This window comes from Schistocerca nitens, unplaced genomic scaffold (assembly GCF_023898315.1).
Source record: "Schistocerca nitens isolate TAMUIC-IGC-003100 unplaced genomic scaffold, iqSchNite1.1 HiC_scaffold_74, whole genome shotgun sequence".
NCBI classification, from domain to species: Eukaryota; Metazoa; Arthropoda; class Insecta; order Orthoptera; family Acrididae; genus Schistocerca; species Schistocerca nitens.
Window position 1 is genome coordinate 42,319 of NW_026045620.1, and position 21,632 is coordinate 63,950.

A 21,632-nucleotide genomic window follows, 5' to 3' on the forward strand; every position below is an offset into this window, starting at 1 on the left:
CTAGCGGACGATCCTCCCGACACATGCAACTGCTACTGTTTAAAGCTCTGCAGTGCCAGGAAACGGCGTAGCAGCATTCTTTTCCGTAGTGCTTACACCGCTACGAGACGTGCGGCTACCAAGGTATTAAAATTTCCGCCCGAACAGGGACTTGAACCCTGGACCCTTAGGTTAAAAGCCTAATGCTCTACCGACTGAGCTATCCGGGCTCACATTACCTTAACACCCCTCCCTCTAGGCATACTGACACATTGCCTCATGTCCTTTACTGTTGGGTAGTCGTTGCGTGGAGCTGTTACTGTTTAAACGTCGTCTGACTGCTGTCTAAAAACTCATCACGCTATCCTCGTAACAGCCTATCGAAGAAAGCTGACACACGATGCAAAGTGAAATTGCAGCATTTTGTACGTCTCAGCAGAGGAGCTACGTGTTTTGTCGACACTCACTGGACAATTGTAAAAATTCACAAGCGTCTCGAATGCAGTGTTTCCCACGTATTCGCTCATTTCACGGTTCCGTTTTAGATGTTCTTCACCTCTTGACACAAAAAAGAAACGCAGTCGGTAGGACTCGAACCTACGCTCCCAGAGGGAATCTGATTTCTAGTCAGACGCCTTAACCACTCGGCCACGACTGCCGGTCGCAGAAGCGTCTCTCGACAAGTGCAACTGCTCCTTTTCAAGCAATCTCACGTAAGAACACGACATGGCCTCACTCGTTTCTGTAGTGCTTCCGTTGCCAGCACATTAGCCGTTACGACAGTGTATCAATTTTCGCCTGGACGGGGGCTTGAACCCGGGACCCTTTGGTTGAAAGTCTAGCGCTCTACCGACTGAGCTGCCCGGTCCCTCGGCCGAGCATTGTGGTACATGCTGCATGGTGTTTGAGTGATTCGCGTGTCGTAATTACTGGCTTATGGCTCCAATGGCGACTTCACCGACTTCCCACTGACGCACCGCTGACGCTACTTTTCTGTCGTCTTAAACGATGGACATACTTGCAAGCAGCTGCGAGATCTTAAGAAAGGAAACGCTGCACCACTGCTTTTGCCACACTCGAATGAATTGAATTGCGATTCTTAAAAAGAAATGAATGCTCGCTCTGTCCAACACTTTGAAGCACATCTGCGTACTCACGAACACGGCGACGGCGCGACAAAATGACGGGGGCGCGTTCGTGGGCCTGCGACTGATTTCTGCAGTACTAGCGTCCGTGCGAGGTGAACCGAGAGCCGCAACAGACAGCGGCCGTCGCGAAACAGTATTCTTAAACATAAATTTCCGTCTTGTTGAGAATGGTGTCACTGGTTTGGATCCGCTTTCACCCACGCATGTCACATGTGGGCGAAAATTTCTGCTCGTTTTTACGCAAAATCACACGCAGCCGGTAGGATTCGAACCTACGCTCCCAGAGGGAATCTGATTTCGAGTCAGACGCCTTAACCACTCGGCCACGACTGCCACTAGCGGACGATCCTCCCGACACATGCAACTGCTACTGTTTAAAGCTCTGCAGTGCCAGGAAACGGCGTAGCAGCATTCTTTTCCGTAGTGCTTACACCGCTACGAGACGTGCGGCTACCAAGGTATTAAAATTTCCGCCCGAACAGGGACTTGAACCCTGGACCCTTAGGTTAAAAGCCTAATGCTCTACCGACTGAGCTATCCGGGCTCACATTACCTTAACACCCCTCCCTCTAGGCATACTGACACATTGCCTCATGTCCTTTACTGTTGGGTAGTCGTTGCGTGGAGCTGTTACTGTTTAAACGTCGTCTGACTGCTGTCTAAAAACTCATCACGCTATCCTCGTAACAGCCTATCGAAGAAAGCTGACACACGATGCAAAGTGAAATTGCAGCATTTTGTACGTCTCAGCAGAGGAGCTACGTGTTTTGTCGACACTCACTGGACAATTGTAAAATTCACAAGCGTCTCGAATGCAGTGTTTCCCACGTATTCGCTCATTTCACGGTTCCGTTTTAGATGTTCTTCACCTCTTGACACAAAAAAGAAACGCAGTCGGTAGGACTCGAACCTACGCTCCCAGAGGGAATCTGATTTCTAGTCAGACGCCTTAACCACTCGGCCACGACTGCCGGTCGCAGAAGCGTCTCTCGACAAGTGCAACTGCTCCTTTTCAAGCAATCTCACGTAAGAACACGACATGGCCTCACTCGTTTCTGTAGTGCTTCCGTTGCCAGCACATTAGCCGTTACGACAGTGTATCAATTTTCGCCTGGACGGGGGCTTGAACCCGGGACCCTTTGGTTGAAAGTCTAGCGCTCTACCGACTGAGCTGCCCGGTCCCTCGGCCGAGCATTGTGGTACATGCTGCATGGTGTTTGAGTGATTCGCGTGTCGTAATTACTGGCTTATGGCTCCAATGGCGACTTCACCGACTTCCCACTGACGCACCGCTGACGCTACTTTTCTGTCGTCTTAAACGATGGACATACTTGCAAGCAGCTGCGAGATCTTAAGAAAGGAAACGCTGCACCACTGCTTTTGCCACACTCGAATGAATTGAATTGCGATTCTTAAAAAGAAATGAATGCTCGCTCTGTCCAACACTTTGAAGCACATCTGCGTACTCACGAACACGGCGACGGCGCGACAAAATGACGGGGGCGCGTTCGTGGGCCTGCGACTGATTTCTGCAGTACTAGCGTCCGTGCGAGGTGAACCGAGAGCCGCAACAGACAGCGGCCGTCGCGAAACAGTATTCTTAAACATAAATTTCCGTCTTGTTGAGAATGGTGTCACTGGTTTGGATCCGCTTTCACCCACGCATGTCACATGTGGGCGAAAATTTCTGCTCGTTTTTACGCAAAATCACACGCAGCCGGTAGGATTCGAACCTACGCTCCCAGAGGGAATCTGATTTCGAGTCAGACGCCTTAACCACTCGGCCACGACTGCCACTAGCGGACGATCCTCCCGACACCTGCAACTGCTACTGTTTAAAGCTCTGCAGTGCCAGGAAACGGCGTAGCAGCATTCTTTTCCGTAGTGCTTACACCGCTACGAGACGTGCGGCTACCAAGGTATTAAAATTTCCGCCCGAACAGGGACTTGAACCCTGGACCCTTAGGTTAAAAGCCTAATGCTCTACCGACTGAGCTATCCGGGCTCACATTACCTTAACACCCCTCCCTCTAGGCATACTGACACATTGCCTCATGTCCTTTACTGTTGGGTAGTCGTTGCGTGGAGCTGTTACTGTTTAAACGTCGTCTGACTGCTGTCTAAAAACTCATCACGCTATCCTCGTAACAGCCTATCGAAGAAAGCTGACACACGATGCAAAGTGAAATTGCAGCATTTTGTACGTCTCAGCAGAGGAGCTACGTGTTTTGTCGACACTCACTGGACAATTGTAAAAATTCACAAGCGTCTCGAATGCAGTGTTTCCCACGTATTCGCTCATTTCACGGTTCCGTTTTAGATGTTCTTCACCTCTTGACACAAAAAAGAAACGCAGTCGGTAGGACTCGAACCTACGCTCCCAGAGGGAATCTGATTTCTAGTCAGACGCCTTAACCACTCGGCCACGACTGCCGGTCGCAGAAGCGTCTCTCGACAAGTGCAACTGCTCCTTTTCAAGCAATCTCACGTAAGAACACGACATGGCCTCACTCGTTTCTGTAGTGCTTCCGTTGCCAGCACATTAGCCGTTACGACAGTGTATCAATTTTCGCCTGGACGGGGGCTTGAACCCGGGACCCTTTGGTTGAAAGTCTAGCGCTCTACCGACTGAGCTGCCCGGTCCCTCGGCCGAGCATTGTGGTACATGCTGCATGGTGTTTGAGTGATTCGCGTGTCGTAATTACTGGCTTATGGCTCCAATGGCGACTTCACCGACTTCCCACTGACGCACCGCTGACGCTACTTTTCTGTCGTCTTAAACGATGGACATACTTGCAAGCAGCTGCGAGATCTTAAGAAAGGAAACGCTGCACCACTGCTTTTGCCACACTCGAATGAATTGAATTGCGATTCTTAAAAAGAAATGAATGCTCGCTCTGTCCAACACTTTGAAGCACATCTGCGTACTCACGAACACGGCGACGGCGCGACAAAATGACGGGGGCGCGTTCGTGGGCCTGCGACTGATTTCTGCAGTACTAGCGTCCGTGCGAGGTGAACCGAGAGCCGCAACAGACAGCGGCCGTCGCGAAACAGTATTCTTAAACATAAATTTCCGTCTTGTTGAGAATGGTGTCACTGGTTTGGATCCGCTTTCACCCACGCATGTCACATGTGGGCGAAAATTTCTGCTCGTTTTTACGCAAAATCACACGCAGCCGGTAGGATTCGAACCTACGCTCCCAGAGGGAATCTGATTTCGAGTCAGACGCCTTAACCACTCGGCCACGACTGCCACTAGCGGACGATCCTCCCGACACATGCAACTGCTACTGTTTAAAGCTCTGCAGTGCCAGGAAACGGCGTAGCAGCATTCTTTTCCGTAGTGCTTACACCGCTACGAGACGTGCGGCTACCAAGGTATTAAAATTTCCGCCCGAACAGGGACTTGAACCCTGGACCCTTAGGTTAAAAGCCTAATGCTCTACCGACTGAGCTATCCGGGCTCACATTACCTTAACACCCCTCCCTCTAGGCATACTGACACATTGCCTCATGTCCTTTACTGTTGGGTAGTCGTTGCGTGGAGCTGTTACTGTTTAAACGTCGTCTGACTGCTGTCTAAAAACTCATCACGCTATCCTCGTAACAGCCTATCGAAGAAAGCTGACACACGATGCAAAGTGAAATTGCAGCATTTTGTACGTCTCAGCAGAGGAGCTACGTGTTTTGTCGACACTCACTGGACAATTGTAAAAATTCACAAGCGTCTCGAATGCAGTGTTTCCCACGTATTCGCTCATTTCACGGTTCCGTTTTAGATGTTCTTCACCTCTTGACACAAAAAAGAAACGCAGTCGGTAGGACTCGAACCTACGCTCCCAGAGGGAATCTGATTTCTAGTCAGACGCCTTAACCACTCGGCCACGACTGCCGGTCGCAGAAGCGTCTCTCGACAAGTGCAACTGCTCCTTTTCAAGCAATCTCACGTAAGAACACGACATGGCCTCACTCGTTTCTGTAGTGCTTCCGTTGCCAGCACATTAGCCGTTACGACAGTGTATCAATTTTCGCCTGGACGGGGGCTTGAACCCGGGACCCTTTGGTTGAAAGTCTAGCGCTCTACCGACTGAGCTGCCCGGTCCCTCGGCCGAGCATTGTGGTACATGCTGCATGGTGTTTGAGTGATTCGCGTGTCGTAATTACTGGCTTATGGCTCCAATGGCGACTTCACCGACTTCCCACTGACGCACCGCTGACGCTACTTTTCTGTCGTCTTAAACGATGGACATACTTGCAAGCAGCTGCGAGATCTTAAGAAAGGAAACGCTGCACCACTGCTTTTGCCACACTCGAATGAATTGAATTGCGATTCTTAAAAAGAAATGAATGCTCGCTCTGTCCAACACTTTGAAGCACATCTGCGTACTCACGAACACGGCGACGGCGCGACAAAATGACGGGGGCGCGTTCGTGGGCCTGCGACTGATTTCTGCAGTACTAGCGTCCGTGCGAGGTGAACCGAGAGCCGCAACAGACAGCGGCCGTCGCGAAACAGTATTCTTAAACATAAATTTCCGTCTTGTTGAGAATGGTGTCACTGGTTTGGATCCGCTTTCACCCACGCATGTCACATGTGGGCGAAAATTTCTGCTCGTTTTTACGCAAAATCACACGCAGCCGGTAGGATTCGAACCTACGCTCCCAGAGGGAATCTGATTTCGAGTCAGACGCCTTAACCACTCGGCCACGACTGCCACTAGCGGACGATCCTCCCGACACATGCAACTGCTACTGTTTAAAGCTCTGCAGTGCCAGGAAACGGCGTAGCAGCATTCTTTTCCGTAGTGCTTACACCGCTACGAGACGTGCGGCTACCAAGGTATTAAAATTTCCGCCCGAACAGGGACTTGAACCCTGGACCCTTAGGTTAAAAGCCTAATGCTCTACCGACTGAGCTATCCGGGCTCACATTACCTTAACACCCCTCCCTCTAGGCATACTGACACATTGCCTCATGTCCTTTACTGTTGGGTAGTCGTTGCGTGGAGCTGTTACTGTTTAAACGTCGTCTGACTGCTGTCTAAAAACTCATCACGCTATCCTCGTAACAGCCTATCGAAGAAAGCTGACACACGATGCAAAGTGAAATTGCAGCATTTTGTACGTCTCAGCAGAGGAGCTACGTGTTTTGTCGACACTCACTGGACAATTGTAAAATTCACAAGCGTCTCGAATGCAGTGTTTCCCACGTATTCGCTCATTTCACGGTTCCGTTTTAGATGTTCTTCACCTCTTGACACAAAAAAGAAACGCAGTCGGTAGGACTCGAACCTACGCTCCCAGAGGGAATCTGATTTCTAGTCAGACGCCTTAACCACTCGGCCACGACTGCCGGTCGCAGAAGCGTCTCTCGACAAGTGCAACTGCTCCTTTTCAAGCAATCTCACGTAAGAACACGACATGGCCTCACTCGTTTCTGTAGTGCTTCCGTTGCCAGCACATTAGCCGTTACGACAGTGTATCAATTTTCGCCTGGACGGGGGCTTGAACCCGGGACCCTTTGGTTGAAAGTCTAGCGCTCTACCGACTGAGCTGCCCGGTCCCTCGGCCGAGCATTGTGGTACATGCTGCATGGTGTTTGAGTGATTCGCGTGTCGTAATTACTGGCTTATGGCTCCAATGGCGACTTCACCGACTTCCCACTGACGCACCGCTGACGCTACTTTTCTGTCGTCTTAAACGATGGACATACTTGCAAGCAGCTGCGAGATCTTAAGAAAGGAAACGCTGCACCACTGCTTTTGCCACACTCGAATGAATTGAATTGCGATTCTTAAAAAGAAATGAATGCTCGCTCTGTCCAACACTTTGAAGCACATCTGCGTACTCACGAACACGGCGACGGCGCGACAAAATGACGGGGGCGCGTTCGTGGGCCTGCGACTGATTTCTGCAGTACTAGCGTCCGTGCGAGGTGAACCGAGAGCCGCAACAGACAGCGGCCGTCGCGAAACAGTATTCTTAAACATAAATTTCCGTCTTGTTGAGAATGGTGTCACTGGTTTGGATCCGCTTTCACCCACGCATGTCACATGTGGGCGAAAATTTCTGCTCGTTTTTACGCAAAATCACACGCAGCCGGTAGGATTCGAACCTACGCTCCCAGAGGGAATCTGATTTCGAGTCAGACGCCTTAACCACTCGGCCACGACTGCCACTAGCGGACGATCCTCCCGACACATGCAACTGCTACTGTTTAAAGCTCTGCAGTGCCAGGAAACGGCGTAGCAGCATTCTTTTCCGTAGTGCTTACACCGCTACGAGACGTGCGGCTACCAAGGTATTAAAATTTCCGCCCGAACAGGGACTTGAACCCTGGACCCTTAGGTTAAAAGCCTAATGCTCTACCGACTGAGCTATCCGGGCTCACATTACCTTAACACCCCTCCCTCTAGGCATACTGACACATTGCCTCATGTCCTTTACTGTTGGGTAGTCGTTGCGTGGAGCTGTTACTGTTTAAACGTCGTCTGACTGCTGTCTAAAAACTCATCACGCTATCCTCGTAACAGCCTATCGAAGAAAGCTGACACACGATGCAAAGTGAAATTGCAGCATTTTGTACGTCTCAGCAGAGGAGCTACGTGTTTTGTCGACACTCACTGGACAATTGTAAAAATTCACAAGCGTCTCGAATGCAGTGTTTCCCACGTATTCGCTCATTTCACGGTTCCGTTTTAGATGTTCTTCACCTCTTGACACAAAAAAGAAACGCAGTCGGTAGGACTCGAACCTACGCTCCCAGAGGGAATCTGATTTCTAGTCAGACGCCTTAACCACTCGGCCACGACTGCCGGTCGCAGAAGCGTCTCTCGACAAGTGCAACTGCTCCTTTTCAAGCAATCTCACGTAAGAACACGACATGGCCTCACTCGTTTCTGTAGTGCTTCCGTTGCCAGCACATTAGCCGTTACGACAGTGTATCAATTTTCGCCTGGACGGGGGCTTGAACCCGGGACCCTTTGGTTGAAAGTCTAGCGCTCTACCGACTGAGCTGCCCGGTCCCTCGGCCGAGCATTGTGGTACATGCTGCATGGTGTTTGAGTGATTCGCGTGTCGTAATTACTGGCTTATGGCTCCAATGGCGACTTCACCGACTTCCCACTGACGCACCGCTGACGCTACTTTTCTGTCGTCTTAAACGATGGACATACTTGCAAGCAGCTGCGAGATCTTAAGAAAGGAAACGCTGCACCACTGCTTTTGCCACACTCGAATGAATTGAATTGCGATTCTTAAAAAGAAATGAATGCTCGCTCTGTCCAACACTTTGAAGCACATCTGCGTACTCACGAACACGGCGACGGCGCGACAAAATGACGGGGGTGCGTTCGTGGGCCTGCGACTGATTTCTGCAGTACTAGCGTCCGTGCGAGGTGAACCGAGAGCCGCAACAGACAGCGGCCGTCGCGAAACAGTATTCTTAAACATAAATTTCCGTCTTGTTGAGAATGGTGTCACTGGTTTGGATCCGCTTTCACCCACGCATGTCACATGTGGGCGAAAATTTCTGCTCGTTTTTACGCAAAATCACACGCAGCCGGTAGGATTCGAACCTACGCTCCCAGAGGGAATCTGATTTCGAGTCAGACGCCTTAACCACTCGGCCACGACTGCCACTAGCGGACGATCCTCCCGACACATGCAACTGCTACTGTTTAAAGCTCTGCAGTGCCAGGAAACGGCGTAGCAGCATTCTTTTCCGTAGTGCTTACACCGCTACGAGACGTGCGGCTACCAAGGTATTAAAATTTCCGCCCGAACAGGGACTTGAACCCTGGACCCTTAGGTTAAAAGCCTAATGCTCTACCGACTGAGCTATCCGGGCTCACATTACCTTAACACCCCTCCCTCTAGGCATACTGACACATTGCCTCATGTCCTTTACTGTTGGGTAGTCGTTGCGTGGAGCTGTTACTGTTTAAACGTCGTCTGACTGCTGTCTAAAAACTCATCACGCTATCCTCGTAACAGCCTATCGAAGAAAGCTGACACACGATGCAAAGTGAAATTGCAGCATTTTGTACGTCTCAGCAGAGGAGTTACGTGTTTTGTCGACACTCACTGGACAATTGTAAAATTCACAAGCGTCTCGAATGCAGTGTTTCCCACGTATTCGCTCATTTCACGGTTCCGTTTTAGATGTTCTTCACCTCTTGACACAAAAAAGAAACGCAGTCGGTAGGACTCGAACCTACGCTCCCAGAGGGAATCTGATTTCTAGTCAGACGCCTTAACCACTCGGCCACGACTGCCGGTCGCAGAAGCGTCTCTCGACAAGTGCAACTGCTCCTTTTCAAGCAATCTCACGTAAGAACACGACATGGCCTCACTCGTTTCTGTAGTGCTTCCGTTGCCAGCACATTAGCCGTTACGACAGTGTATCAATTTTCGCCTGGACGGGGGCTTGAACCCGGGACCCTTTGGTTGAAAGTCTAGCGCTCTACCGACTGAGCTGCCCGGTCCCTCGGCCGAGCATTGTGGTACATGCTGCATGGTGTTTGAGTGATTCGCGTGTCGTAATTACTGGCTTATGGCTCCAATGGCGACTTCACCGACTTCCCACTGACGCACCGCTGACGCTACTTTTCTGTCGTCTTAAACGATGGACATACTTGCAAGCAGCTGCGAGATCTTAAGAAAGGAAACGCTGCACCACTGCTTTTGCCACACTCGAATGAATTGAATTGCGATTCTTAAAAAGAAATGAATGCTCGCTCTGTCCAACACTTTGAAGCACATCTGCGTACTCACGAACACGGCGACGGCGCGACAAAATGACGGGGGCGCGTTCGTGGGCCTGCGACTGATTTCTGCAGTACTAGCGTCCGTGCGAGGTGAACCGAGAGCCGCAACAGACAGCGGCCGTCGCGAAACAGTATTCTTAAACATAAATTTCCGTCTTGTTGAGAATGGTGTCACTGGTTTGGATCCGCTTTCACCCACGCATGTCACATGTGGGCGAAAATTTCTGCTCGTTTTTACGCAAAATCACACGCAGCCGGTAGGATTCGAACCTACGCTCCCAGAGGGAATCTGATTTCGAGTCAGACGCCTTAACCACTCGGCCACGACTGCCACTAGCGGACGATCCTCCCGACACATGCAACTGCTACTGTTTAAAGCTCTGCAGTGCCAGGAAACGGCGTAGCAGCATTCTTTTCCGTAGTGCTTACACCGCTACGAGACGTGCGGCTACCAAGGTATTAAAATTTCCGCCCGAACAGGGACTTGAACCCTGGACCCTTAGGTTAAAAGCCTAATGCTCTACCGACTGAGCTATCCGGGCTCACATTACCTTAACACCCCTCCCTCTAGGCATACTGACACATTGCCTCATGTCCTTTACTGTTGGGTAGTCGTTGCGTGGAGCTGTTACTGTTTAAACGTCGTCTGACTGCTGTCTAAAAACTCATCACGCTATCCTCGTAACAGCCTATCGAAGAAAGCTGACACACGATGCAAAGTGAAATTGCAGCATTTTGTACGTCTCAGCAGAGGAGCTACGTGTTTTGTCGACACTCACTGGACAATTGTAAAATTCACAAGCGTCTCGAATGCAGTGTTTCCCACGTATTCGCTCATTTCACGGTTCCGTTTTAGATGTTCTTCACCTCTTGACACAAAAAAGAAACGCAGTCGGTAGGACTCGAACCTACGCTCCCAGAGGGAATCTGATTTCTAGTCAGACGCCTTAACCACTCGGCCACGACTGCCGGTCGCAGAAGCGTCTCTCGACAAGTGCAACTGCTCCTTTTCAAGCAATCTCACGTAAGAACACGACATGGCCTCACTCGTTTCTGTAGTGCTTCCGTTGCCAGCACATTAGCCGTTACGACAGTGTATCAATTTTCGCCTGGACGGGGGCTTGAACCCGGGACCCTTTGGTTGAAAGTCTAGCGCTCTACCGACTGAGCTGCCCGGTCCCTCGGCCGAGCATTGTGGTACATGCTGCATGGTGTTTGAGTGATTCGCGTGTCGTAATTACTGGCTTATGGCTCCAATGGCGACTTCACCGACTTCCCACTGACGCACCGCTGACGCTACTTTTCTGTCGTCTTAAACGATGGACATACTTGCAAGCAGCTGCGAGATCTTAAGAAAGGAAACGCTGCACCACTGCTTTTGCCACACTCGAATGAATTGAATTGCGATTCTTAAAAAGAAATGAATGCTCGCTCTGTCCAACACTTTGAAGCACATCTGCGTACTCACGAACACGGCGACGGCGCGACAAAATGACGGGGGCGCGTTCGTGGGCCTGCGACTGATTTCTGCAGTACTAGCGTCCGTGCGAGGTGAACCGAGAGCCGCAACAGACAGCGGCCGTCGCGAAACAGTATTCTTAAACATAAATTTCCGTCTTGTTGAGAATGGTGTCACTGGTTTGGATCCGCTTTCACCCACGCATGTCACATGTGGGCGAAAATTTCTGCTCGTTTTTACGCAAAATCACACGCAGCCGGTAGGATTCGAACCTACGCTCCCAGAGGGAATCTGATTTCGAGTCAGACGCCTTAACCACTCGGCCACGACTGCCACTAGCGGACGATCCTCCCGACACATGCAACTGCTACTGTTTAAAGCTCTGCAGTGCCAGGAAACGGCGTAGCAGCATTCTTTTCCGTAGTGCTTACACCGCTACGAGACGTGCGGCTACCAAGGTATTAAAATTTCCGCCCGAACAGGGACTTGAACCCTGGACCCTTAGGTTAAAAGCCTAATGCTCTACCGACTGAGCTATCCGGGCTCACATTACCTTAACACCCCTCCCTCTAGGCATACTGACACATTGCCTCATGTCCTTTACTGTTGGGTAGTCGTTGCGTGGAGCTGTTACTGTTTAAACGTCGTCTGACTGCTGTCTAAAAACTCATCACGCTATCCTCGTAACAGCCTATCGAAGAAAGCTGACACACGATGCAAAGTGAAATTGCAGCATTTTGTACGTCTCAGCAGAGGAGCTACGTGTTTTGTCGACACTCACTGGACAATTGTAAAATTCACAAGCGTCTCGAATGCAGTGTTTCCCACGTATTCGCTCATTTCACGGTTCCGTTTTAGATGTTCTTCACCTCTTGACACAAAAAAGAAACGCAGTCGGTAGGACTCGAACCTACGCTCCCAGAGGGAATCTGATTTCTAGTCAGACGCCTTAACCACTCGGCCACGACTGCCGGTCGCAGAAGCGTCTCTCGACAAGTGCAACTGCTCCTTTTCAAGCAATCTCACGTAAGAACACGACATGGCCTCACTCGTTTCTGTAGTGCTTCCGTTGCCAGCACATTAGCCGTTACGACAGTGTATCAATTTTCGCCTGGACGGGGGCTTGAACCCGGGACCCTTTGGTTGAAAGTCTAGCGCTCTACCGACTTTTTTTTTTTTTTTTTTTTTTTTTTTTTTTTTTTTTTTTTTTTTTTTTTCGGGCCTCCATCCTCCCCTTATAGCCCGTCACTTGCACTCACCAAAATTGCCTTCATCGGCTAGCTTCAGTAGCTATAATTGTAATGAACTAAATGTCTCCTCATGAGACGGAAATGAAAATACTTCTGGATTGGTACCCCTGACTCTCCGTAGGTGTACGGGGGGAATTTCAGCAGACGGGTGGCGTCAGAGTTTGTCTTCTCGGTGAATAGCTATTGCTAATGTATTCCGTTGTGTAACATTCGTTGTTTTTGTCGTCCATGTCTCAAGTATTAATTCTGTTTCAGCTGCTCGTAACTCCGAAGCCCCGGCCACCAAAGTCTCCATGACATCCTACCAGGGAACCTTTTTGGTTTCCTAACATAAGGGAAATAAAAGAATAAAAGCGTCGCCCCATTAGTATGGCAAATGGTATACAAAAAAAAACGAGTAAAGAGATTGAAAGAAGTGATAAAGTCAAGATTCTTGCAATATAGTGACTCTATGTCAACGTTCGTAATAAAAAACAAGCATAGTTTTCTTTATATTTCGTCGTTCGTAGCAGTGTCTGGTGTTCCATCGTTAAATGTATCCAATATTCTTCTTTACTCTTCTCTTGCTCGGATAGGAGGTAGTATACAGTCTGGCCCTTTAGCCAATTGACGGCACGTCGTTTTGTATTGGGATACGGAACTTCGTCAGGGTTGAGTAGGCGTGTCGGTGTTATCCTACTTGGTGACGTCCGCAGTATGCTTGCGAGTTTCTGTGTGCAGACGGACCATATGTCCTGTACAGCGTTGCAAGTAAATCTATGCTCGTCTGTGTCGACTAAGTGACATCTGACACAATTCGGTGTTTCAGCCAGGTGAATCTTGTGTAACCTCGAATTGGTCGGAAATTTCCTATTGACTGCCATGTACCAAGTGGAGCGCACTGTAGATGAAAGAAGCGGGTCGTGAATGTTCTCCCAGACTTGTTTCCAGTTATAACCTCGACATTTCTCCTCCACTATATTGCGTGGTGTACTTTCCGTCAATGTGGCGTAAATTGCTTTGACTTTGTGTCGGTCTGCCTCTGGAATTCTTCGTTGTATGTAGCTAAGTTCGAGGATGAAATACCTGAAGTGACAGAGCGAGTTCAGAATGTGTTTTACATCTACAGGTGGGTCCAGATTGGGAGGCACTATTTCATTCAAAATGTGAGCCGTCAGTGTGTTAGGCGATCTGTGCCACTGTTTGTATGTTTGACTAACATACAAGGCTTTTGCTTTGAGGTAGACATCCGTCAAATTGAGGCCTCCCTTCCAAACTGGGAGGGTGAGGGTTTCATACTTTACTTTAAATATCTGACCCCTGGTAACAAAGTGGCCAAGCGCCGCTAACATTTGTTGTGCCATAGTCTTTGGTAATGGCAGTACTTGGGCAACGTAATGAACTTTGGAAATTATGTAGGTGTTAACTAAGGCCACTCTTTGAATGGCATTTAGAGCTCGCAGGCTATGTTGCCGTATGCCAGCGCGCATTTTTGCCAGCAGTTTTCTATAGTTCAAGGCAGCCGTGCGGCGGATATTGCGTGTGTATTCAATCCCGAGGCAGGTGATCGTTTCCAAACTTCTTATTCTTTCAGCAGCACCGAGTTCTAATCCACGTCCAATGTGCATTAAGCCTGACTTGTGACGGTTGAGTTTCGCCCCTGATGCAGCTTCATACGTTGTTACAATGTGGAAAGCTTTCTCTAAGTCCTCGTCTTTCGTTACTACAAAACTGACATCATCTGCGTATGCCTGGCAAATAATCTTCTGACCATGAATGAGCAGCCCTGGAAGGTCTTGCGTCAGGGAGTACAAGAATGGCTCGAGTGCTATGGCAAACAATGCCATCGACATTGGGCAGCCCTGTCGTACTGAACTTGCGATACTGATCGGCCTGCTTAAGCGTCCATTTACATTGATTTGCGACGTACCATTCATCAGGAGGGTTTTAACAGTAGCAGTGATTTTCTGAGGAAAATGCATGGCGTCCATGGTGCGTAGGAGATAGGAGTGGTTCACCCTGTCAAAGGCCTTTTCAAAGTCGAGAGACACAAGGGCACTTGGGATGTCACAGGCTGCGGCAATCGCTATGAGATCTCTATATGCAGTTAAAGTGTTGAAAATATTTCTATTTGTTCCAACACACGTTTGGTAGTCGCCGGTAACGCTGGTAATGACTGAATTTAATCGTTGCATAATGACACGTGCGAAAATTTTATAGTCAGTGTTAAGCAATGTTAAAGGCCGGAGATTCTCAACAGTTTTGCCTCCTGGAGTTTTTGGAATTAACACCACTATCCCTTTACAAAAATCTTTCAAGCTGTCATTTCGAATGTTCATAATGTCATTACAGACCAGAGTCAACTTACTAATTAACTGTCGCCTAAATGTGTGATAAAACTCGGCAGGTAACCCGTCAGGACCAGGCGATTTATTTCTTGGGCTTCTGAGAATGGCGTCTGCCACTTCATCCTCGAGTATGTCTGAGGCGAGTTCTTCCGCCTGTTCCGGACCAAGTCTCCCCCACGCCCTGTCCGCAAGGACTGCCTGCGCTGCCACATCTATTGGTTTTTCAGCTAGTAACGCTGTAAAATGTTTATGAATTTCTTCTTGAATAGCAGTTTGTGTGTCGAAAAGGCGACCGTCTGCAGTTTTTAGCTCAGTCAGTATTTTCCTGTTTCTTCTTTTTTGCTCTTGTATAACATGGTACATGGATGTTGTCTCCTCCCGCACTGCATTTTGCAGGCGTGTTCTCACTTGATAGCCTTCAGATTGTCGTCGCGTCAGTGTGAGGAGTGTCGCCTTGATTCTTTTGATCTGCAGGTGATTGGCCACTACTGTATTATCGTCTTTGTAAAGGTCTCGGAGGCACTGAAAATAGAAGTCTATTGTGGTCCTCTGCCAGGCGGATTTCTCGCGAGAGTAACACTTCATCGCTTTTATGAGAGCTGGCTTTGCACATTTTATCCACCACGAGAAAGCCGAATTGTACAGTGGAAATTTCCGTTCACAATCTGCCCATGTGTGTTGGAAGACAGCGTGGCACCCTGGATCTGATAAATGGGAAACATTCAGTTTCCACGGGCCTCTCGCTCTATATGTACCCTGTCTTTCCATATTGATGGTACATATATATGCTACATGGTCAGAGAATATAAGCGGCCATCGCTCCGCTTGCAAAATATGGTCCCGTAAATTGGAAGTTGCATAAATTCTGTCAATGCGGCTGGCAGAATGGCTGGTGACGTGGGTAAAACCGGGCATGTCGCCGTGTTTAAGTTCCCACGTGTCGAGCAGGTTTAATTCTCTAACAATGTCCAGAAGTTCTATGGAAGTGTTAAAATGCGGCGTTTGGTCTTTGGGTTTTAGTACACAGTTGAAATCACCGGCAAATACGACTTGGCCTGTGCGGGTTGTAAAAAGCGGCACTATCTCTTCCTTAAAAAACTCCGATCTCTGGCGTTTTTTTCCCGTTCCAGAAGGGGCATAAACATTTATGAATCGGGTGTTGTGGATTGTCCCCGCAATACCTCTGCTGTTCGGCAGTCTGTCGACATTGGCTACGGCGATGCCTTCTTTGGTCAAAAGTGCAGTTCCGAGTTCACTGCCACGTCCCGGGTTGAATAACGCATTGTAACCTGTGATACGATCCAGATCAATGTCGGCGACCTCTTGCAACAGCGCAATGTCGACATCAGCTGCATATAAGAAATCCGTAAGATTCCTCAGGTTTGACGTACTGCTGATCTTGTTGATGTTGACCGTGGCAACACGGTATGCCTGTAAGGGTGGCATGAGGGCAGAGGTATGCGTGGCGTTGAGCCGCTCCCTTAGGGATGACGGAGGGGCATCAATTAAAAGAAGTCGGGGTCGGCATCGACCGTCTGAAGAGCAGATTCAGTCTGCCGTTGCTCATGCGATTCCGTTTCCCGCACGTCTGACACTGTTTCTCGGTCTTGTCCCTGTACTCCGGTCATACCGTTGTCGTGAGAGCATTCTTCGACGTCGTCCGCCCAGTTACGCGGGTGGTGAGCGTCACGCGGATCTGCACTGCTATCTGGCAGGTGGCCACTTGTACCTTCTGTAGCTACCGACATCATCTTCGCCTGTGACGGGGAGGGTCCGTTGTCGGAGTCAACCTCTGAGCCGTCAGTGCGGGACTTTTTGGATGTCTGGGAAGTCGCAGTGGAAACCTGAGACGTCACGTCGGTCATCTTCTGACGCACCTGATTGGCTTTCTCACGCAGTGGTTGCGCTTTTGTGTCAGCACCCTGTTGCGCGATTCTTCGCTTCTTCTGCTTTTTCGGGGAAGGGCACTTGGAGGTTTGAGCAGTGTTCTCCTGAGTGGCACAGTTTTCGGCCATGGGAAAAACTTCCGCCGCTTGCGGCTGTTCGAAGGCGTTACAGACCTGGCTGCCATCCTGCGTCTCCTTACTTCCCTCCGTAACTTCCTGTAAGGAAGCTCCGAGGGTTTCCGGTACATTACTCGTCTCCATTGGTATGTTCTCCTCGGTGTGATCAGTGTTTGCATCTAGGGTGAAATCGACGCTGAGTTCTGGAGCGGTGTTTACACGGGCGGCGGCTACGTAAGTGATCGGTAACGTAGAACTGGGGCCAGGCTGCTCACGCTCGCCAGTCGGGATCTGCGCTACGCGCCTCTGAAGACACTGAGCGCGGACGTGTGCTGTAGAGCCGCATCCCGAGCATGTCCGTGGTTGCCCGTCATAAATTACTATGGCCCTGTACCCACTGATAATGATGTAAGATGGAATATGCTTCAGCAATTCGAGTTTCACTTGCCGCACACCGTTTAATACTGGGAATATATGTTGCCCCGACCATTTCTCAGCAACGTTGCTTATTACCGAACCATATTCCCGTAGTTTGGCGTTAATCTGCTCGGCAGTTACTTCGAAGGGCAGTTCAAATATTCTGATGGTTCGCAATCCCAAGCCGGCTTGCGTTAGTCGCACCTCGCCAACGTTTCCGTCTGAATGTTTGAACCTAAGGGAGCCACCACAAGACGCAACAATTTGTTCACATCGTTCAGGCGTCACCAATTTCAAGTAAACGGTACTACTAACGATCGATAAGTGAATGCCAATTAAATCGTCAAGCGTTAGTTTCATAACATCTCGCACAAATAGTTCTACCTCAAAGGATTTTGGTCTGGCAAATTTCGGGTCGAATGTCAACTTAAGAGTGTCTTTCCGTTCTGGTTGAGTCATGATTGCATTCGTGTGTTCATTACCGAGGGTAGTGTTAACGCTGTAAGCGCGCACTCACCATGCACAGCGACCGCCGCCGGCAGCGACGAAGTAAACACGACCAGCCGCTCCGTACGTCCGCACCGCACGGCTGCCCGCGAGGGAATACCACCGACTGAGCTGCCCGGTCCCTCGGCCGAGCATTGTGGTACATGCTGCATGGTGTTTGAGTGATTCGCGTGTCGTAATTACTGGCTTATGGCTCCAATGGCGACTTCACCGACTTCCCACTGACGCACCGCTGACGCTACTTTTCTGTCGTCTTAAACGATGGACATACTTGCAAGCAGCTGCGAGATCTTAAGAAAGGAAACGCTGCACCACTGCTTTTGCCACACTCGAATGAATTGAATTGCGATTCTTAAAAAGAAATGAATGCTCGCTCTGTCCAACACTTTGAAGCACATCTGCGTACTCACGAACACGGCGACGGCGCGACAAAATGACGGGGGCGCGTTCGTGGGCCTGCGACTGATTTCTGCAGTACTAGCGTCCGTGCGAGGTGAACCGAGAGCCGCAACAGACAGCGGCCGTCGCGAAACAGTATTCTTAAACATAAATTTCCGTCTTGTTGAGAATGGTGTCACTGGTTTGGATCCGCTTTCACCCACGCATGTCACATGTGGGCGAAAATTTCTGCTCGTTTTTACGCAAAATCACACGCAGCCGGTAGGATTCGAACCTACGCTCCCAGAGGGAATCTGATTTCGAGTCAGACGCCTTAACCACTCGGCCACGACTGCCACTAGCGGACGATCCTCCCGACACATGCAACTGCTACTGTTTAAAGCTCTGCAGTGCCAGGAAACGGCGTAGCAGCATTCTTTTCCGTAGTGCTTACACCGCTACGAGACGTGCGGCTACCAAGGTATTAAAATTTCCGCCCGAACAGGGACTTGAACCCTGGACCCTTAGGTTAAAAGCCTAATGCTCTACCGACTGAGCTATCCGGGCTCACATTACCTTAACACCCCTCCCTCTAGGCATACTGACACATTGCCTCATGTCCTTTACTGTTGGGTAGTCGTTGCGTGGAGCTGTTACTGTTTAAACGTCGTCTGACTGCTGTCTAAAAACTCATCACGCTATCCTCGTAACAGCCTATCGAAGAAAGCTGACACACGATGCAAAGTGAAATTGCAGCATTTTGTACGTCTCAGCAGAGGAGCTACGTGTTTTGTCGACACTCACTGGACAATTGTAAAATTCACAAGCGTCTCGAATGCAGTGTTTCCCACGTATTCGCTCATTTCACGGTTCCGTTTTAGATGTTCTTCACCTCTTGACACAAAAAAGAAACGCAGTCGGTAGGACTCGAACCTACGCTCCCAGAGGGAATCTGATTTCTAGTCAGACGCCTTAACCACTCGGCCACGACTGCCGGTCGCAGAAGCGTCTCTCGACAAGTGCAACTGCTCCTTTTCAAGCAATCTCACGTAAGAACACGACATGGCCTCACTCGTTTCTGTAGTGCTTCCGTTGCCAGCACATTAGCCGTTACGACAGTGTATCAATTTTCGCCTGGACGGGGGCTTGAACCCGGGACCCTTTGGTTGAAAGTCTAGCGCTCTACCGACTGAGCTGCCCGGTCCCTCGGCCGAGCATTGTGGTACATGCTGCATGGTGTTTGAGTGATTCGCGTGTCGTAATTACTGGCTTATGGCTCCAATGGCGACTTCACCGACTTCCCACTGACGCACCGCTGACGCTACTTTTCTGTCGTCTTAAACGATGGACATACTTGCAAGCAGCTGCGAGATCTTAAGAAAGGAAACGCTGCACCACTGCTTTTGCCACACTCGAATGAATTGAATTGCGATTCTTAAAAAGAAATGAATGCTCGCTCTGTCCAACACTTTGAAGCACATCTGCGTACTCACGAACACGGCGACGGCGCGACAAAATGACGGGGGCGCGTTCGTGGGCCTGCGACTGATTTCTGCAGTACTAGCGTCCGTGCGAGGTGAACCGAGAGCCGCAACAGACAGCGGCCGTCGCGAAACAGTATTCTTAAACATAAATTTCCGTCTTGTTGAGAATGGTGTCACTGGTTTGGATCCGCTTTCACCCACGCATGTCACATGTGGGCGAAAATTTCTGCTCGTTTTTACGCAAAATCACACGCAGCCGGTAGGATTCGAACCTACGCTCCCAGAGGGAATCTGATTTCGAGTCAGACGCCTTAACCACTCGGCCACGACTGCCACTAGCGGACGATCCTCCCGACACATGCAACTGCTACTGTTTAAAGCTCTGCAGTGCCAGGAAACGGCGTAGCAGCATTCTTTTCCGTAGTGCTTACACCGCTACGAGACGTGCGGCTACCAAGGTATTAAAATTTCCGCCCGAACAGGGACTTGAACCCTGGACCCTTAGGTTAAAAGCCTAATGCTCTACCGACTGAGCTATCCGGGCTCACATTACCTTAACACCCCTCCCTCTAGGCATACTGACACATTGCCTCATGTCCTTTACTGTTGGGTAGTCGTTGCGTGGAGCTGTTACTGTTTAAACGTCGTCTGACTGCTGTCTAAAAACTCATCACGCTATCCTCGTAACAGCCTATCGAAGAAAGCTGACACACGATGCAAAGTGAAATTGCAGCATTTTGTACGTCTCAGCAGAGGAGCTACGTGTTTTGTCGACACTCACTGGACAATTGTAAAATTCACAAGCGTCTCGAATGCAGTGTTTCCCACGTATTCGCTCATTTCACGGTTCCGTTTTAGATGTTCTTCACCTCTTGACACAAAAAAGAAACGCAGTCGGTAGGACTCGAAACTACGCTCCCAGAGGGAATCTGATTTCTAGTCAGACGCCTTAACCACTCGGCCACGACTGCCGGTCGCAGAAGCGTCTCTCGACAAGTGCAACTGCTCCTTTTCAAGCAATCTCACGTAAGAACACGACATGGCCTCACTCGTTTCTGTAGTGCTTCCGTTGCCAGCACATTAGCCGTTACGACAGTGTATCAATTTTCGCCTGGACGGGGGCTTGAACCCGGGACCCTTTGGTTGAAAGTCTAGCGCTCTACCGACTGAGCTGCCCGGTCCCTCGGCCGAGCATTGTGGTACATGCTGCATGGTGTTTGAGTGATTCGCGTGTCGTAATTACTGGCTTATGGCTCCAATGGCGACTTCACCGACTTCCCACTGACGCACCGCTGACGCTACTTTTCTGTCGTCTTAAACGATGGACATACTTGCAAGCAGCTGCGAGATCTTAAGAAAGGAAACGCTGCACCACTGCTTTTGCCACACTCGAATGAATTGAATTGCGATTCTTAAAAAGAAATGAATGCTCGCTCTGTCCAACACTTTGAAGCACATCTGCGTACTCACGAACACGGCGACGGCGCGACAAAATGACGGGGGCGCGTTCGTGGGCCTGCGACTGATTTCTGCAGTACTAGCGTCCGTGCGAGGTGAACCGAGAGCCGCAACAGACAGCGGCCGTCGCGAAACAGTATTCTTAAACATAAATTTCCGTCTTGTTGAGAATGGTGTCACTGGTTTGGATCCGCTTTCACCCACGCATGTCACATGTGGGCGAAAATTTCTGCTCGTTTTTACGCAAAATCACACGCAGCCGGTAGGATTCGAACCTACGCTCCCAGAGGGAATCTGATTTCGAGTCAGACGCCTTAACCACTCGGCCACGACTGCCACTAGCGGACGATCCTCCCGACACATGCAACTGCTACTGTTTAAAGCTCTGCAGTGCCAGGAAACGGCGTAGCAGCATTCTTTTCCGTAGTGCTTACACCGCTACGAGACGTGC

The 21,632-nt window shown here is 49.8% G+C and overlaps 33 non-coding genes across 33 annotated transcripts; all 33 read right to left on the reverse strand.

Moving 5' to 3' along the window:
• Window positions 1-136: 136 nt before the first annotated feature.
• Window positions 137-209, reverse strand: Trnak-uuu (transfer RNA lysine (anticodon UUU)). The gene has a single exon. It is a non-coding gene; the product is annotated as a tRNA-Lys (tRNA).
• A 346-nt stretch (window positions 210-555) lies between these two features.
• Window positions 556-637, reverse strand: Trnas-aga (transfer RNA serine (anticodon AGA)). Its single transcript has one exon. It is a non-coding gene; the product is annotated as a tRNA-Ser (tRNA).
• Window positions 638-1,378: 741 nt separating this feature from the next.
• On the reverse strand, window positions 1,379-1,460 carry Trnas-cga (transfer RNA serine (anticodon CGA)). The gene has a single exon. It is a non-coding gene; the product is annotated as a tRNA-Ser (tRNA).
• A 138-nt stretch (window positions 1,461-1,598) lies between these two features.
• On the reverse strand, window positions 1,599-1,671 carry Trnak-uuu (transfer RNA lysine (anticodon UUU)). The gene has a single exon. It is a non-coding gene; the product is annotated as a tRNA-Lys (tRNA).
• A 345-nt stretch (window positions 1,672-2,016) lies between these two features.
• On the reverse strand, window positions 2,017-2,098 carry Trnas-aga (transfer RNA serine (anticodon AGA)). Its single transcript has one exon. It is a non-coding gene; the product is annotated as a tRNA-Ser (tRNA).
• Window positions 2,099-2,839: 741 nt separating this feature from the next.
• Trnas-cga (transfer RNA serine (anticodon CGA)) lies at window positions 2,840-2,921 on the reverse strand. Its single transcript has one exon. It is a non-coding gene; the product is annotated as a tRNA-Ser (tRNA).
• A 138-nt stretch (window positions 2,922-3,059) lies between these two features.
• On the reverse strand, window positions 3,060-3,132 carry Trnak-uuu (transfer RNA lysine (anticodon UUU)). Its single transcript has one exon. It is a non-coding gene; the product is annotated as a tRNA-Lys (tRNA).
• Window positions 3,133-3,478: 346 nt separating this feature from the next.
• Trnas-aga (transfer RNA serine (anticodon AGA)) lies at window positions 3,479-3,560 on the reverse strand. Its single transcript has one exon. It is a non-coding gene; the product is annotated as a tRNA-Ser (tRNA).
• A 741-nt stretch (window positions 3,561-4,301) lies between these two features.
• Window positions 4,302-4,383, reverse strand: Trnas-cga (transfer RNA serine (anticodon CGA)). Its single transcript has one exon. It is a non-coding gene; the product is annotated as a tRNA-Ser (tRNA).
• A 138-nt stretch (window positions 4,384-4,521) lies between these two features.
• Window positions 4,522-4,594, reverse strand: Trnak-uuu (transfer RNA lysine (anticodon UUU)). The gene has a single exon. It is a non-coding gene; the product is annotated as a tRNA-Lys (tRNA).
• A 346-nt stretch (window positions 4,595-4,940) lies between these two features.
• Trnas-aga (transfer RNA serine (anticodon AGA)) lies at window positions 4,941-5,022 on the reverse strand. The gene has a single exon. It is a non-coding gene; the product is annotated as a tRNA-Ser (tRNA).
• A 741-nt stretch (window positions 5,023-5,763) lies between these two features.
• On the reverse strand, window positions 5,764-5,845 carry Trnas-cga (transfer RNA serine (anticodon CGA)). Its single transcript has one exon. It is a non-coding gene; the product is annotated as a tRNA-Ser (tRNA).
• A 138-nt stretch (window positions 5,846-5,983) lies between these two features.
• Window positions 5,984-6,056, reverse strand: Trnak-uuu (transfer RNA lysine (anticodon UUU)). Its single transcript has one exon. It is a non-coding gene; the product is annotated as a tRNA-Lys (tRNA).
• Window positions 6,057-6,401: 345 nt separating this feature from the next.
• Trnas-aga (transfer RNA serine (anticodon AGA)) lies at window positions 6,402-6,483 on the reverse strand. The gene has a single exon. It is a non-coding gene; the product is annotated as a tRNA-Ser (tRNA).
• A 741-nt stretch (window positions 6,484-7,224) lies between these two features.
• Window positions 7,225-7,306, reverse strand: Trnas-cga (transfer RNA serine (anticodon CGA)). Its single transcript has one exon. It is a non-coding gene; the product is annotated as a tRNA-Ser (tRNA).
• Window positions 7,307-7,444: 138 nt separating this feature from the next.
• Trnak-uuu (transfer RNA lysine (anticodon UUU)) lies at window positions 7,445-7,517 on the reverse strand. The gene has a single exon. It is a non-coding gene; the product is annotated as a tRNA-Lys (tRNA).
• Window positions 7,518-7,863: 346 nt separating this feature from the next.
• Trnas-aga (transfer RNA serine (anticodon AGA)) lies at window positions 7,864-7,945 on the reverse strand. The gene has a single exon. It is a non-coding gene; the product is annotated as a tRNA-Ser (tRNA).
• Window positions 7,946-8,686: 741 nt separating this feature from the next.
• Window positions 8,687-8,768, reverse strand: Trnas-cga (transfer RNA serine (anticodon CGA)). Its single transcript has one exon. It is a non-coding gene; the product is annotated as a tRNA-Ser (tRNA).
• Window positions 8,769-8,906: 138 nt separating this feature from the next.
• On the reverse strand, window positions 8,907-8,979 carry Trnak-uuu (transfer RNA lysine (anticodon UUU)). The gene has a single exon. It is a non-coding gene; the product is annotated as a tRNA-Lys (tRNA).
• Window positions 8,980-9,324: 345 nt separating this feature from the next.
• On the reverse strand, window positions 9,325-9,406 carry Trnas-aga (transfer RNA serine (anticodon AGA)). Its single transcript has one exon. It is a non-coding gene; the product is annotated as a tRNA-Ser (tRNA).
• Window positions 9,407-10,147: 741 nt separating this feature from the next.
• Trnas-cga (transfer RNA serine (anticodon CGA)) lies at window positions 10,148-10,229 on the reverse strand. Its single transcript has one exon. It is a non-coding gene; the product is annotated as a tRNA-Ser (tRNA).
• A 138-nt stretch (window positions 10,230-10,367) lies between these two features.
• On the reverse strand, window positions 10,368-10,440 carry Trnak-uuu (transfer RNA lysine (anticodon UUU)). Its single transcript has one exon. It is a non-coding gene; the product is annotated as a tRNA-Lys (tRNA).
• Window positions 10,441-10,785: 345 nt separating this feature from the next.
• Window positions 10,786-10,867, reverse strand: Trnas-aga (transfer RNA serine (anticodon AGA)). Its single transcript has one exon. It is a non-coding gene; the product is annotated as a tRNA-Ser (tRNA).
• A 741-nt stretch (window positions 10,868-11,608) lies between these two features.
• Trnas-cga (transfer RNA serine (anticodon CGA)) lies at window positions 11,609-11,690 on the reverse strand. Its single transcript has one exon. It is a non-coding gene; the product is annotated as a tRNA-Ser (tRNA).
• A 138-nt stretch (window positions 11,691-11,828) lies between these two features.
• Window positions 11,829-11,901, reverse strand: Trnak-uuu (transfer RNA lysine (anticodon UUU)). Its single transcript has one exon. It is a non-coding gene; the product is annotated as a tRNA-Lys (tRNA).
• Window positions 11,902-12,246: 345 nt separating this feature from the next.
• Window positions 12,247-12,328, reverse strand: Trnas-aga (transfer RNA serine (anticodon AGA)). Its single transcript has one exon. It is a non-coding gene; the product is annotated as a tRNA-Ser (tRNA).
• Window positions 12,329-18,513: 6,185 nt separating this feature from the next.
• Window positions 18,514-18,595, reverse strand: Trnas-cga (transfer RNA serine (anticodon CGA)). The gene has a single exon. It is a non-coding gene; the product is annotated as a tRNA-Ser (tRNA).
• A 138-nt stretch (window positions 18,596-18,733) lies between these two features.
• Trnak-uuu (transfer RNA lysine (anticodon UUU)) lies at window positions 18,734-18,806 on the reverse strand. Its single transcript has one exon. It is a non-coding gene; the product is annotated as a tRNA-Lys (tRNA).
• A 345-nt stretch (window positions 18,807-19,151) lies between these two features.
• Window positions 19,152-19,233, reverse strand: Trnas-aga (transfer RNA serine (anticodon AGA)). Its single transcript has one exon. It is a non-coding gene; the product is annotated as a tRNA-Ser (tRNA).
• Window positions 19,234-19,974: 741 nt separating this feature from the next.
• Window positions 19,975-20,056, reverse strand: Trnas-cga (transfer RNA serine (anticodon CGA)). Its single transcript has one exon. It is a non-coding gene; the product is annotated as a tRNA-Ser (tRNA).
• A 138-nt stretch (window positions 20,057-20,194) lies between these two features.
• On the reverse strand, window positions 20,195-20,267 carry Trnak-uuu (transfer RNA lysine (anticodon UUU)). Its single transcript has one exon. It is a non-coding gene; the product is annotated as a tRNA-Lys (tRNA).
• Window positions 20,268-20,612: 345 nt separating this feature from the next.
• Trnas-aga (transfer RNA serine (anticodon AGA)) lies at window positions 20,613-20,694 on the reverse strand. The gene has a single exon. It is a non-coding gene; the product is annotated as a tRNA-Ser (tRNA).
• Window positions 20,695-21,435: 741 nt separating this feature from the next.
• On the reverse strand, window positions 21,436-21,517 carry Trnas-cga (transfer RNA serine (anticodon CGA)). Its single transcript has one exon. It is a non-coding gene; the product is annotated as a tRNA-Ser (tRNA).
• Between the last annotated feature and the right edge of the window lie 115 nt (window positions 21,518-21,632).